We start from the raw sequence: 12,702 nt of genomic DNA on the forward strand, positions 1-12,702 counted from the left end.
CCAGTCCAGCCCGTACCACGAATGAAGAGAGATTAGGTGCACTGGGGTACATAGACCGAGACCGTAAGTAGCCCGGAGATCTCCACTCCACCCCATTCCATTGCAGTTGCTCAAGGTGTCGACTTCGCGATGTTCACCGAGCTACAGTTAATGCCATTTTGTGGTAAGTGCTGTCTTCCATGACTTTGGGAGCAGCCTTGTGTTAACCATCCGCGAGTTGCTCCAGGTGTTTACAATTACGAAGCACGCTGCAGCTACGATGATTACGTCTGTGCTGTAGTTGCATTTGTGCAGCGAAATGCTGGCGCTGTAAATCGACACGCAGTGGTTTAAGGTCTGTTGTCCGACTCCTGTTACTGTCATCGTATTCAAGACCCATGTTAATTCATTTTGGGCTCTCTCTAGGGACTGGTCATTATGCTGAAGACATTATTGTTTGTGTCAACGGTTGTTCTTTTGACCTTTTTGACCTGTCCAGTAGCAAGTCCATTGCTCGTCTAGCTGCTGCTTTATTACGAGTGATACGTAGGGAGACTTGGGACAGGGCTACCTCTCATTTATGTGTCATTTCTGAACAGATGCATTGCCAGTCTATACTGAAGAGATAACAAGTCATGGAATGGCGATATGCAGATATGGTGATAGGGTATAATCACGTACAGGTGATTCATGTGGAAAGGTTTCACCGTGCTTACATTCACACCACGAAAATTAACAGGCTTTGGAGCAGTGTGGTAGTTGGAGTAAGATGCATGGGACATTCCATTTCGGAAATCTTTAGGAATTCAATATTCCTATATCCATATTGTCAAGAGTGTGACGATATGCCACATTTCAGGTATTAACTCTCACCACGGACAACGCAATGGCCGATGAACTTCATGTAACAACCTGACCGCAGTGGCACTTGAATATAGTTGTCAGGGCTAACAGACAAGTAGCACTGCTTGAAATAACCTCAGAAATCAATGTGAGATGGGCGAGGTCTCCTTTAAGACAGTGTGGCGAAATTGCGCATTAATGGTGTATGGCAGCAGGTGACCGACGCGAGTGCCTTAGCTAACAGCACAACATTCCGTGTAGCGCATCTCGTGGGCTCCTGACCAGATCGGTTGGACCCTAGACGACTGGAAAACCGTGGGCTGGTCAGATGAGTTCCGACAAAAGTTGGTAAGAGCTGATGGTGGGGTTCGAGTGTGGCTCAGACACCACGGTGCCATGGGCCCAAGTTGTCAACAAGGCACTGTGCAAGCTGGTGGTGGCTCCATAACGGTGTGGAAACGTTTATGGAAATGGTTATGTTCGACTACTTGAAGACCATTTTCAGTCATTCGTGGACTTCGTGTTCCCAAACAACGATGAAATTCTTATGGATAACAAGTATCACTGGGCCACAATGGTTCACCATTTATTTGAAGAGCGAATGGTTCGGCCACTCAGATGGCCCAATATGAGTCCCATCGAACGTATATGCGACGTAATCGAAAAGTAAGTTCGCACACCAAATCCTAGTTGTAGAGGCAGCTTGGCTCAATATTTCTGTAGGGAGTTCCAGCGACCTGTTCGAGTGCATGCCACTCCGAGTTTCTACACTACAAAAAGAGATACGACGCGATATTAGGATGTATCTCATGACTTTTGTCACCTCAGTGTAAGAGCACGGGGGTTTGCGAAGTTAGGGTTGTCTTGGCCAGATCTTCAGCAACACAGAGAAAATTATTGCCCAGGTGTAAGCCGCCACATAGGACGACAACTGTCGAACGGACGTCACGTAGTGTCCGCACACCAAATAGATCCACAGCCCGTCAGCTCTGAATATGATAGTCTCCCCATTGAATTTGAGGCAAATGAAACCCATTTCTACCAGAACAATACCTATATTTTAAGCAGCCGATGACCGATCTAATAACAACTCCCTTCCCAAGACTTTGACCCACTTAAAAAAATAAATGACTGAGAGACTGAAAGATAGCTGGTAGCGTTGTGGGCACATGATGTAAGAAAACTATAAGGGGCGATCAAAAAGTTTCTGTTTGAGGGCGGTGCAGCAGCGTTTCTGCATCCCAGTGAGACTCCGATGGCAGTGTATACGTACCAGCATATAGGAAACGGGATAGTGTGGCATTCCTGTCTTTGTGACATGCATGCAGTAAAGGCGGAAACGTTAACTATGGAGATGTTTCTATCAAATCCGTCCAAGCAGGACCAAAGTGCAGTTATCCTTTCCTTGGCTGTCGATGGGAAAACACCGGCAACCATCCTCTGGAGAATGTAGAATGTGTATTGGGCACCGTATCTGTCGAAAACCACCGCTGTAGAATGCTGCACCAACTTCCGTGCTGGTCACGATTCGACACAATACACGGGTGATCCGGGGCTAAGGAGGTCAGCCTCATCCATTACGACGAACAACAAGCGGACGGTAGACGATGTGATTAGGGCGGACCAGCATATAACCATTCATGCGCTAACAAACGATTTCGACATCAGCTTCGGTAGGGTGCAACACATTATCCAGCAGGATTTGGCCTACTATAAGGTCTGCAGGCAGTGGATATCATGTGCGTTTGATGACGAACAAGAAGTGAACCATATGGCTATTTGCCTGAAGCACCTGATGCGTTTCGATGTTGAAAGCAATATAATACTTGAGCGCACTGTTGCAGGGGACGAAAGCGGTTGCCACCACTAGGAATCGGAGTCGAAAGTGTCAAGAATACAGTGGTGTCATCCATTGTCCCATTGTCCCATGAAGTTCAATAGCCAGCCATCTGCTCGGAAGGTGATGCTCACCCTGTTATCACTGAGGCCCAGTGTTTATTGATTTCAAGGAACCTGATGTCTCCATATGTGGGGAGCGGTGCTGCACAACTCTGAAGAAGTTACGGCATGCAATTAAGGTAAAAACTGCGCCAGGTATGTTGCTGATTCATGATGACGCACGTACACATATCACAAATGTTGTGACGTGGAAGTCACGTCAACTCAAGAATGGTTGAAAATTCTTGTCTCACAAGGATTTGAAGATTCTTGTCGCACGAGGATTTGCAGCAGGCAGTTACGAACTTCTTAGTGCAGCAGGACATGGTGTTTTACCAAACCGATATCTTCAATCTGGTGCGTCGATGATATGATTACCTCAGTGTTCACGGTGATTTAGGCTGATTGGCATATCAATTCAGGGCTGTAGGCTACGACCTTCGAACGGAAACATTTTGATCGCCCCTTATATGTAAGTGGAGCGCAAAGGAATGAAGAATCACTCAACGACGATAAATTGAGGATTTCATTCGCATAAGCGACACTGACAAAGGGCAGATTGTTACGGCTAGGCGGTTGGGAACAAGCATCTGAGAAACAGCGAAGCTGGTCGGCTGTTGTGAAAATGTACGGAAAGTAATTGAAGGACGGTGAAACCACGAGAAAAACGAAGTTTTGGACGTCCATTTTTCAACACAGAGCTTGCTCATCCTTCAAGTAGGATTGGCAGCGAACTATTGCAGGCCTGTCGAATTTGTGATTCATTTACCACAGCATGTTTCGGGACTGTGCTATCCCAGTATCAAGTGCTATAAAATAAGTAAACACAAATCAGTACACCGCTGTACAACAAACACTGAAAATAATATCCATGATATTGTAGATGCACAGATAATCTGAAAAATGAACTTGATGATGACAATGTTGCTAATTATTATGGTAGCAGTGGTGGCATGGACACTGCTGGGGCGAAAAAAAAATTTTCATCACTGTTGTGAGTGGTATCATATTCCCTACGTCCATTAACTGGGAAACGGTGACTTTAAACCATTCCAACAGGTTTTGGAAAGGCAAACATACGGGAACAGTATAAATGTAAGCAAACTTGAATGTATAGGACATCTACAGAAAAGAATGGGTGCCAGGCTGAGAAGATAGAAATCAGTTACGAAAGAAAAAACTAGATGACGAATGAACCTTAGACAGGAAAGGAAAATTGACTGATTCCATGACAGACCAAATTCAGAACTGCTATGGCCAGGCAATCAGGCAAAATACATCCAATCTTGAAGAAATGAGGAAAGATATATGGGCTTCGCATTTCCACGCCGCATCCACAGATGAGCATCTGGAACACGGTTTGGGCCCCCCAGCTGAGAAGAGCAGGTATAAATAGAATAGGTGACTAACAATTAGCGAGAAATACAGTCATCACAGTCTATTGACAACCATCTTGGAAGAAATCGTGTCCTGGTTTTCAAGAGGTATCCTGCCCCGTAAATAGTCTTCATTCTCATTAAGGAACCACAAGACAGCCATATGATGGCTTCACAACAGATAAAGAAGAATCGTTTTCACTGATAACGTCACAGTGGTGGATACGCCTTGCATCATTTGTCTGCGCTACCTCGCAAGCTCTCTCGATAAGTGGGATGCCTATGACCCAGGCGTTCTGCTGCAGCGAAACGCTTGATACGTTCCGCTACTTAGTAGCTCGACAGAACTCATTAGTTACATGTACAGTTGTCAGTTACATGTTCCGTTGATGGATTCACAATAATTATAAATATATCTATGAGTCAATTTACTGCCAGTTATGGCAAATAATTTTTACTCGTTGGAAGAGGGACGCAGCGCAGAGGCCGGTTGGGAGAAATTAGACAGGTGTCAAGAAACAATGAAAGCGGGAAACGTTTGTTTCGTGCGTGCCTTGGAGCTTCCGTGACATCGAGGAAAGTCACACCCACGTCCGCAGCCACCTCCGCCCCAGAGGACACACGACACCGCCTACACACGTGACAGCTGCCGACGAACTTCTCGATCTCACCAGCTCCCAAAATGGTTCCGCGAAAACACACTACAATAAAATGAAAAAGGAACACCATGAATGCGTCAACCCAGCAGAAACATTCTTGAGGGCGTATACAACAAACTATCACACAGACAGAGCCATACGCACTTGAGTACAGTCGACAGGGCGTTCGAAGTGTCACCGCTAGTATCCTGTATACCCTCATTTTGCAGTAATGCTGACTGCAATTCTCCCACGGAGACTATAGTACAGGGCTATTACAAATGATTGAAGCGATTTCATAAATTCACTGTAGCTCCATTCATTGACATATGGTCACGACACACTACAGATACGTAGAAAAACTCATAAAGTTTTGTTCGGCTGAAGCCGCACTTCAGGTTTCTGCCGCCAGAGCGCTCGAGAGCGCAGTGAGACAAAATGGCGACAGGAGCCGAGAAAGCGTATGTCGTGCTTGAAATGCACTCACATCAGTCAGTCATAACAGTGCAACGACACTTCAGGACGAAGTTCAACAAAGATCCACCAACTGCTAACTCCATTCGACGATGGTATACGCAGTTTAAAGCTTCTGGATGCCTCTGTAAGGGTAAATCAACGGGTCGGCCTGCAGTGAGCGAAGAAACGGTTTCACGCGTAGCCCGCGGAAGTCGACGAATAAAGCAAGCAGGGAGCTAAACGTACCACAGCCGACGGTTTGGAAAATCTTACGGAAAAGGCTAAAGCAGAAGCCTTACCGTTTACAATTGCTACAAGCCCTGACACCCGATGACAAAGTCAAACGCTTTGAATTTTCGGCGCGGTTGCAACAGCTCATGGAAGAGGATGCGTTCAGTGCGAAACTTCTTTTCAGTGATGAAGCAACATTTTTTCTTAATGGTGAAGTGAACAGACACAATGTGCGAATCTGGGCGGTAGAGAATCCTCACGCATTCGTTCAGCAAATTCGCAATTCACCAAAAGTTAACGTGTTTTGTGCAATCTCACGGTTTAAAGTTTACGGCCCCTTTTTCTTCTGTGAAAAAAACGTTACAGGACACGTGTATCTGGACATGCTGGAAAATTGGCTCATGCCACAACTGGAGACCGACAGCGCCGACTTCATCTTTCAACAGGATGGTGCTCCACCGCACTTCCATCATGATGTTCGGCATTTCTTAAACAGGAGATTGGAAAACCGATGGATAGGTCGTGGTGGAAATCACGATCAGCAATTCATGTCATGGCCTCCACGCTCTCCCGACTTAACCCCATGCGATTTCTTTCTGTGGGGTTATGTGAAAGATTCAGTGTTTAAACCTCCTCTACCAAGAAACATGCCAGAACTGCGAGCTCGCATCAACGATGCTTTCGAACTCATTGATGGGGACATGCTGCACCGAGTGTGGGAGGAACTTGATTATCGGCTTGATGTCTGCCGAATCACTAAAGGGGCACATATCGAACATTTGTGAATGCCTAAAAAAACTTTTTGAGTTTTTGTACGTGTGTGCAAAGCATTGTGAAAATATTTCAAATAATGAAGTTATTGTAGAGCCGTGAAATCGCTTCAATCATTTGTAATAACCCTGTAGATGTGGCGAATGTAGTCTTGCGGAATGGTCTGCCATGCAGTTTCCAACTGATGCCTCAACTCAGCCAGATTTCCCGCCGGTCTAGCACACGATGCAAGAGGACGTTCGTCCAGCCCCAAATATGCTCCATGGACGACCGATCTGAGGATTTTTCTGGCCAGGATAATTGACGTACACCTTGAGGAGTGGGTTGGATAACACGGGATGACGGGTGCGTGCATTGTATTGTTGGAAAGAACGTCGCCTTATTGGTACGGGAACGACAGGTTGAATGATATTTTGGATGTACCGTGCACTGTTCAATGTACCCCCTACGATCGCCAGAGAAGAACGACCGTCGTAAGATATGGCTCTACACACCGTGATGCTGGATGTTAGCCCTGCGAGCCTCTGTCGTATGCACTCCAGACGTTGGTGCTCACCTGTACGACGCCACACACATGTGCGACCGTCATTGGCGTCATGGCAGAAGCGACTCACGTCAGTGAAGACAACACGTCCCCTTTCGTTCTTAGATAAGCTCCTATCGCGACAGCACTGGAGGCGGGATGTACGATGTTGGGGAGAGAGCAGAAGACGTCGTAACACCATGCAGGATCGTAACCGTGCTTCACGGGAACGGTTGCCAATGTTCTCGCTGATGCCTCAGAGCTACAGTGTCCTGTTGTTAAGTCGCTGTCGGTTCGGTAAGGTACTTCGTAACAGGCAACGGCCTGGCGTACATCTATGCGACGCCGCCGTTCTTACCCGCATTGACGGGTATGTGTACCTTTTGCTGACCATTGGCGAGGAGATCGATGCACTGTGGAGACCTCTCACCCCACGTGTAGCGCAGTTCTTCGGTATGACCATTCAGAGTCCCGTAGACCCACAATTTGCCCTCCCTCAAATAGTTCACGTCCACGCTGTCGCGGCATTCCAACGATGTTGCTGTCACAGCTGGAGCTCCTTATGCCATCGGAAACTGGCTACTGCTGGTTCTGCAGGTAAACAACTGTTGCTAAGTATGCAACATTCCACGACTGATTACTCCGTGTTTGATTACTGCATTAACCGTCCTCTCGTAGTGACTTTCACCGACGTATTCTTTATCCATTTTTCCAGTAGTGTATTTTAAGAGGTTGCATTCAATAATTAATGAGACACCTTTTATTTTCTCGACCGATTTCTGTTGATCTTGTTGTGAGACACTGTGGAATATTCAGCTCCTAAAGTTTCATGCAATTGTGATTGGTGGTGCTGATATGTGTGGTCTTCAAAATTTTGTCTGTAAGTGAGGTGCGTTCCAAGTAGAGAGCTGTCATTGAGTTTCCTTTGGCAGAAAACCAGAGCAGCCCAGATATTCATAGGTGCTTGCAAAATATCTACGGAGACCTGGCAGTGAACAAAACCACAGTGAGCCGTTGGGCGAGACGTGCCTCATTACCGCAATAAGGTCCCCCAAACCTGTCCGATCCTCCGCGTGCCGGTTGTCCTCAGACAGCATTGGCTGCTGCAACATTGGAACGTGCGGATACTCTCACTCTAGGTGATCGACGGATCAGAATCAAACACGGCGCTTCTCAGCTGGTAGTGCTGAGTTGGTAGCGCTGACGTAGTCGTCCATTAGTTGGGCAACTCAAAGGTGTCCCGGCTGTTCTCCTCATCGCCTAACAGAAGTCCGTCGAAGGACCATCTGAGCGGAATTGCTTGCGTGTTACGAGGCTGACGGTCTGACCGTCACAATTTTTTGTCGAATGTCGGCATAAGCGATGAAACATGGATTCATTATCTCGAGCCGGAAACAAAGTGGCAATACATGGCGTGGCACCACACCACCTCTGCTCCATGCAGCCCGGATCTTGCACTTTCCGACTTCCATATGTTTGGTCCAATGTAGTATGCACTCCGAGCGTAGCAGTGCTTGGATTATGGGGAGATTATTAATGCAACAAAACGTTGTCTGTGACGTCGACCAGTAGAGTCGTACCACGCTAGCATACAGGTTCACTCAGTAAGGTGGTGTAAGGCCGACCCATTGATTACGTTGGAAAATAGGGTTCGGTAGGCAAAAGAGTCACGAATGGTATGGCGTGTTGCAATTCTGAATAAAAAAATCGGCTTTCAGAAAAAAAATGTTGCATTACTTACTGAACGCCCCTCGTAAATCTCAGGTCTTCTTGGCCACAGCAACAGAATTCATTTGCAGTGCCCGTTTCCTGTTTCCATTAACTCAACGAAGTGCTGCTTGCAGCCAGGGCTCTCCGAGTCTATTCCCCAAATGGCGTTAAGAAACGCCGGCCGTTCTGCAGAGATCACTCGCGATTGAGAACGGCAGGGTCGGACCAGATCATAACCATAACAGCCGGTTTAGGGGACGACCAGCCCATAACCACCGTGGTGCAGATACCGGCGTTCACAAATGCTACCAGCACTTGATAATATGATACCAGCATCCAGTATTGTATAAATGTCGCTTAGCGTGATCTCTAACGGATAGCTTACAAGAAAGATTTCTCCATACACGGCTAAACCCTCTGCGTGTAGCCAGGGTGCAAACATAAAATGAAAACGTCCTTTTGACGATGTACAACGAACCGTAATGGAATGAAAATTGGAACATAGTGACGGCCTGCTGTTAAAAACCTGAAACGTTGACCCGACACTTCTATAATTCTATAACTAGGACACGGTGTCGCGGGATACGTTATGCACTACCTGTACGAATTATGCAAAGTACGGTGTTAACAAAATGAAACTGGCCTGACATAACATACTCACTACGTGGAAATGAGTGAAAGTGATGGTGTTTGCTATCAGAGGTCTCCACTTGTGCACAGAAAGTAGGACATCGGATGTAGTGAAGTCAGCGTGACTATAGTGCCAAATGGTGTTGGCATTGCAACACGAGGCAGTTCAGGAAACGGGAGAAGATAGTCTGTATATATATATATACACTCCTGGAAATTGAAATAAGAACACCGTGAATTCATTGTCCCAGGAAGGGGAAACTTTATTGACACATTCTTGGGGTCAGATACATCACATGATCACACTGACAGAACCACAGGCACATAGACACAGGCAACAGAGCATGCACAATGTCGGCACTAGTACAGTGTATATCCACCTTTCGCAACAATGCAGGCTGCTATTCTCCCATGGAGACGATCGTAGAGATGCTGGATGTAGTCCTGTGGAACGGCTTGCCATGCCATTTCCACCTGGCGCCTCAGTTGGACCAGCGTTCGTGCTGGACGTGCAGACCGCGTGAGACGACGCTTCATCCAGTCCCAAACATGCTCAATGGGGGACAGATCCGGAGATCTTGCTGGCCAGGGTAGTTGACTTACACCTTCTAGAGCACGTTGGGTGGCACGGGATACATGCGGACGTGCATTGTCCTGTTGGAACAGCAAGTTCCCTTGCCGGTCTAGGAATGGTAGAACGATGGGTTCGATGACGGTTTGGATGTACCGTGCACTATTCAGTGTCCCCTCGACGATCACCAGTGGTGTACGGCCAGTGTAGGAGATCGCTCCCCACACCATGACGCCGGGTGTTGGCCCTGTGTGCCTCGGTCGTATGCAGTCCTGATTGTGGCGCTCACCTGCACGGCGCCAAACACGCATACGACCATCATTGGCACCAAGGCAGAAGCGACTCTCATCGCTGAAGACGACACGCCTCCATTCGTCCCTCCATTCACGCCTGTCGCGACACCACTGGAGGCGGGCTGCACGATGTTGGGGCGTGAGCGGAAGACGGCCTAACGGTGTGCGGGACCGTAGCCCAGCTTCATGGAGACGGTTGCGAATGGTCCTCGCCGATACCCCAGGAGCAACAGTGTCCCTAATTTGCTGGGAAGTGGCGGTGCGGTCCCCTACGGCACTGCGTAGGATCCTACGGTCTTGGCGTGCATCCGTGCGTCGCTGCGGTCCGGTCCCAGGTCGACGGGCACGTGCACCTTCCGCCGACCACTGGCGACAACATCGATGTACTGTGGAGACCTCACGCCCCACGTGTTGAGCAATTCGGCGGTACGTCCACCCGGCCTCCCGCATGCCCACTATACGCCCTCGCTCAAAGTCCGTCAACTGCACATACGGTTCACATCCACGCTGTCGCGGCATGTTACCAGTGTTAAAGACTGCGATGGAGCTCCGTATGCCACGGCAAACTGGCTGACACTGACGGCGGCGGTGCACAAATGCTGCGCAGCTAGCGCCATTCGACGGCCAACACCGCGGTTCCTGGTGTGTCCGCTGTGCCGTGCGTGTGATCATTGCTTGTACAGCCCTCTCGCAGTGTCCGGAGCAAGTATGGTGGGTCTGACACACCGGTGTCAATGTGTTCTTTTTTCCATTTCCAGGAGTGTATATATATATATATATATATATATATATATATATATATATATATATACCCCTGGAAATTGAAATAAGAACACCGTGAATTCATTGTCCCAGGAAGGGGAAACTTTATTGACACATTCCTGGGGTCAGATATATCACATGATCACACTGACAGAACCACAGGCACATAGACACAGGCAACAGAGCATGCACAATGTCGGCACTAGTACAGTGTATATCCACCTTTCGCAGCAATGCAGGCTGCTATTCTCCCATGGAGACGATCGTAGAGATGCTGGATGTAGTCCTGTGGAACGGCTTGCCATGCCATTTCCACCTGGCGCCTCAGTTGGAGCAGCGTTCGTGCTGGACGTGCAGACCGCGTGAGACGACGCTTCATCCAGTCCCAAACATGCTCAATGGGGGACAGATCCGGAGATCTTGCTGGCCAGGGTAGTTGTCTTACACCTTCTAGAGCACGCTGAAGACGACACGTCTCCATTCGTCCCTCCATTCACGCCTGTCGCAACACCACTGGAGGCGGGCTGCACGATGTTGGGGCGTGAGCAGAAGACGGCCTAACGGTGTGCGGGACCGTAGCCCAGCTTCATGGAGATGGTTGCGAATGGTCCTCGCCGATACCCCAGGAGCAACAGTGTCCCTAATTTGCTGGGAAGTGGCGGTGCTGTCCCCTACGGCACTGCGTAGGATCCTACGGTCTTGGCGTGCATCCGTGCATCGCTGCGGTCCGGTCCCAGGTCGACGGGCACGTGCACCTTCCGCCGACCACTGGCGACAACATCGATGTACTGTGGAGACCTCACGCCCCACGTGTTGAGCAATTCGGCGGTACGGCCACCCGGCCTCCCGCATGCCCACTATACACCCTCGCTCAAAGTCCGTCAACTGCACATACGGTTCACGTCCACGCTGTCGCGGCATGCTACCAGTGTTAAAGACTGCGATGGAGCTCCGTATGCCACGGCAAACTGGCTGACACTGACGGCGGCGGTGCACAAATGCTGCGCAGCTAGCGCCATTCGACGGCCAACACCGCGGTTCCTGGTGTGTCCGCTGTGCCGTGCGTGTGATCATTGCTTGTACAGCCCTCTCGCAGTGTCCGGAGCAAGTATGGTGGGTCTGACACACCGGTGTCAATGTGTTATATTTTCCATTTCCAGGAGTGTATATATATATATATATATATATATATATATATATATATATATATATATATATATATATGTGTGTGTGTGTGTGTGTGTGTATATATATATATATATATATATATGTGTGTGTGTGTGTGTGTGTCAATCAGTGAGCCCCTATGGCACACCGTGCTGGTGATCTTCATTGCAACTTGGTCCAGATACAACATTTGGATGAGTTCACACTGGGAAGAGTCTGTGGTATCGTCCATAGATCGTGCTGCCATACCGAAGTCTTCAACTTGCCTCGATACCACAGAAGTTAACGATGTCTCGCTGCGTTCCCCACGGACGAAAAGGAAGGCGCTGGCGAAACCGTCCTCTTTCGCAGCGCCACCGCGTCACCGCACAGAGGCCAATGTACAGCTGATGGGAGGATCGCTCAGACTAAAACTACTAACAGACCGAACTTGAAAATCACACCCATCCACTATCCCCCACACGTACAAAACCTTGTTCCCACTCATCCTCTGCCATGCAAATGTTGCATGAAGCTCCACCCTGCCAAAGTTGTATAAGGCTCTCCAAGACATCGAACGCCATGCATTCCGTCTCACTTTGTGCATCCGTTTACCTTCACCAACACGGATTCTCTACCATCTCATCAAATTCCCAATCATCCTCACCGACTCCGAACGCCTGTGCATCTCCTATACTGTCAACAAACTAGATTCCGATCACCCCATTGTCTCCCCTCTGATTATCAGGCATCACACACTCGATATTCTATCTCAGCAAAGATTCAACCAACTTCCTCTTCCAGACAATGAGATCTGCCACGATATTAACTATCT

The sequence above is a fragment of the Schistocerca cancellata genome, chromosome 7 (genome assembly GCF_023864275.1).
Source record: "Schistocerca cancellata isolate TAMUIC-IGC-003103 chromosome 7, iqSchCanc2.1, whole genome shotgun sequence".
Classification (NCBI taxonomy): Eukaryota; Metazoa; Arthropoda; class Insecta; order Orthoptera; family Acrididae; genus Schistocerca; species Schistocerca cancellata.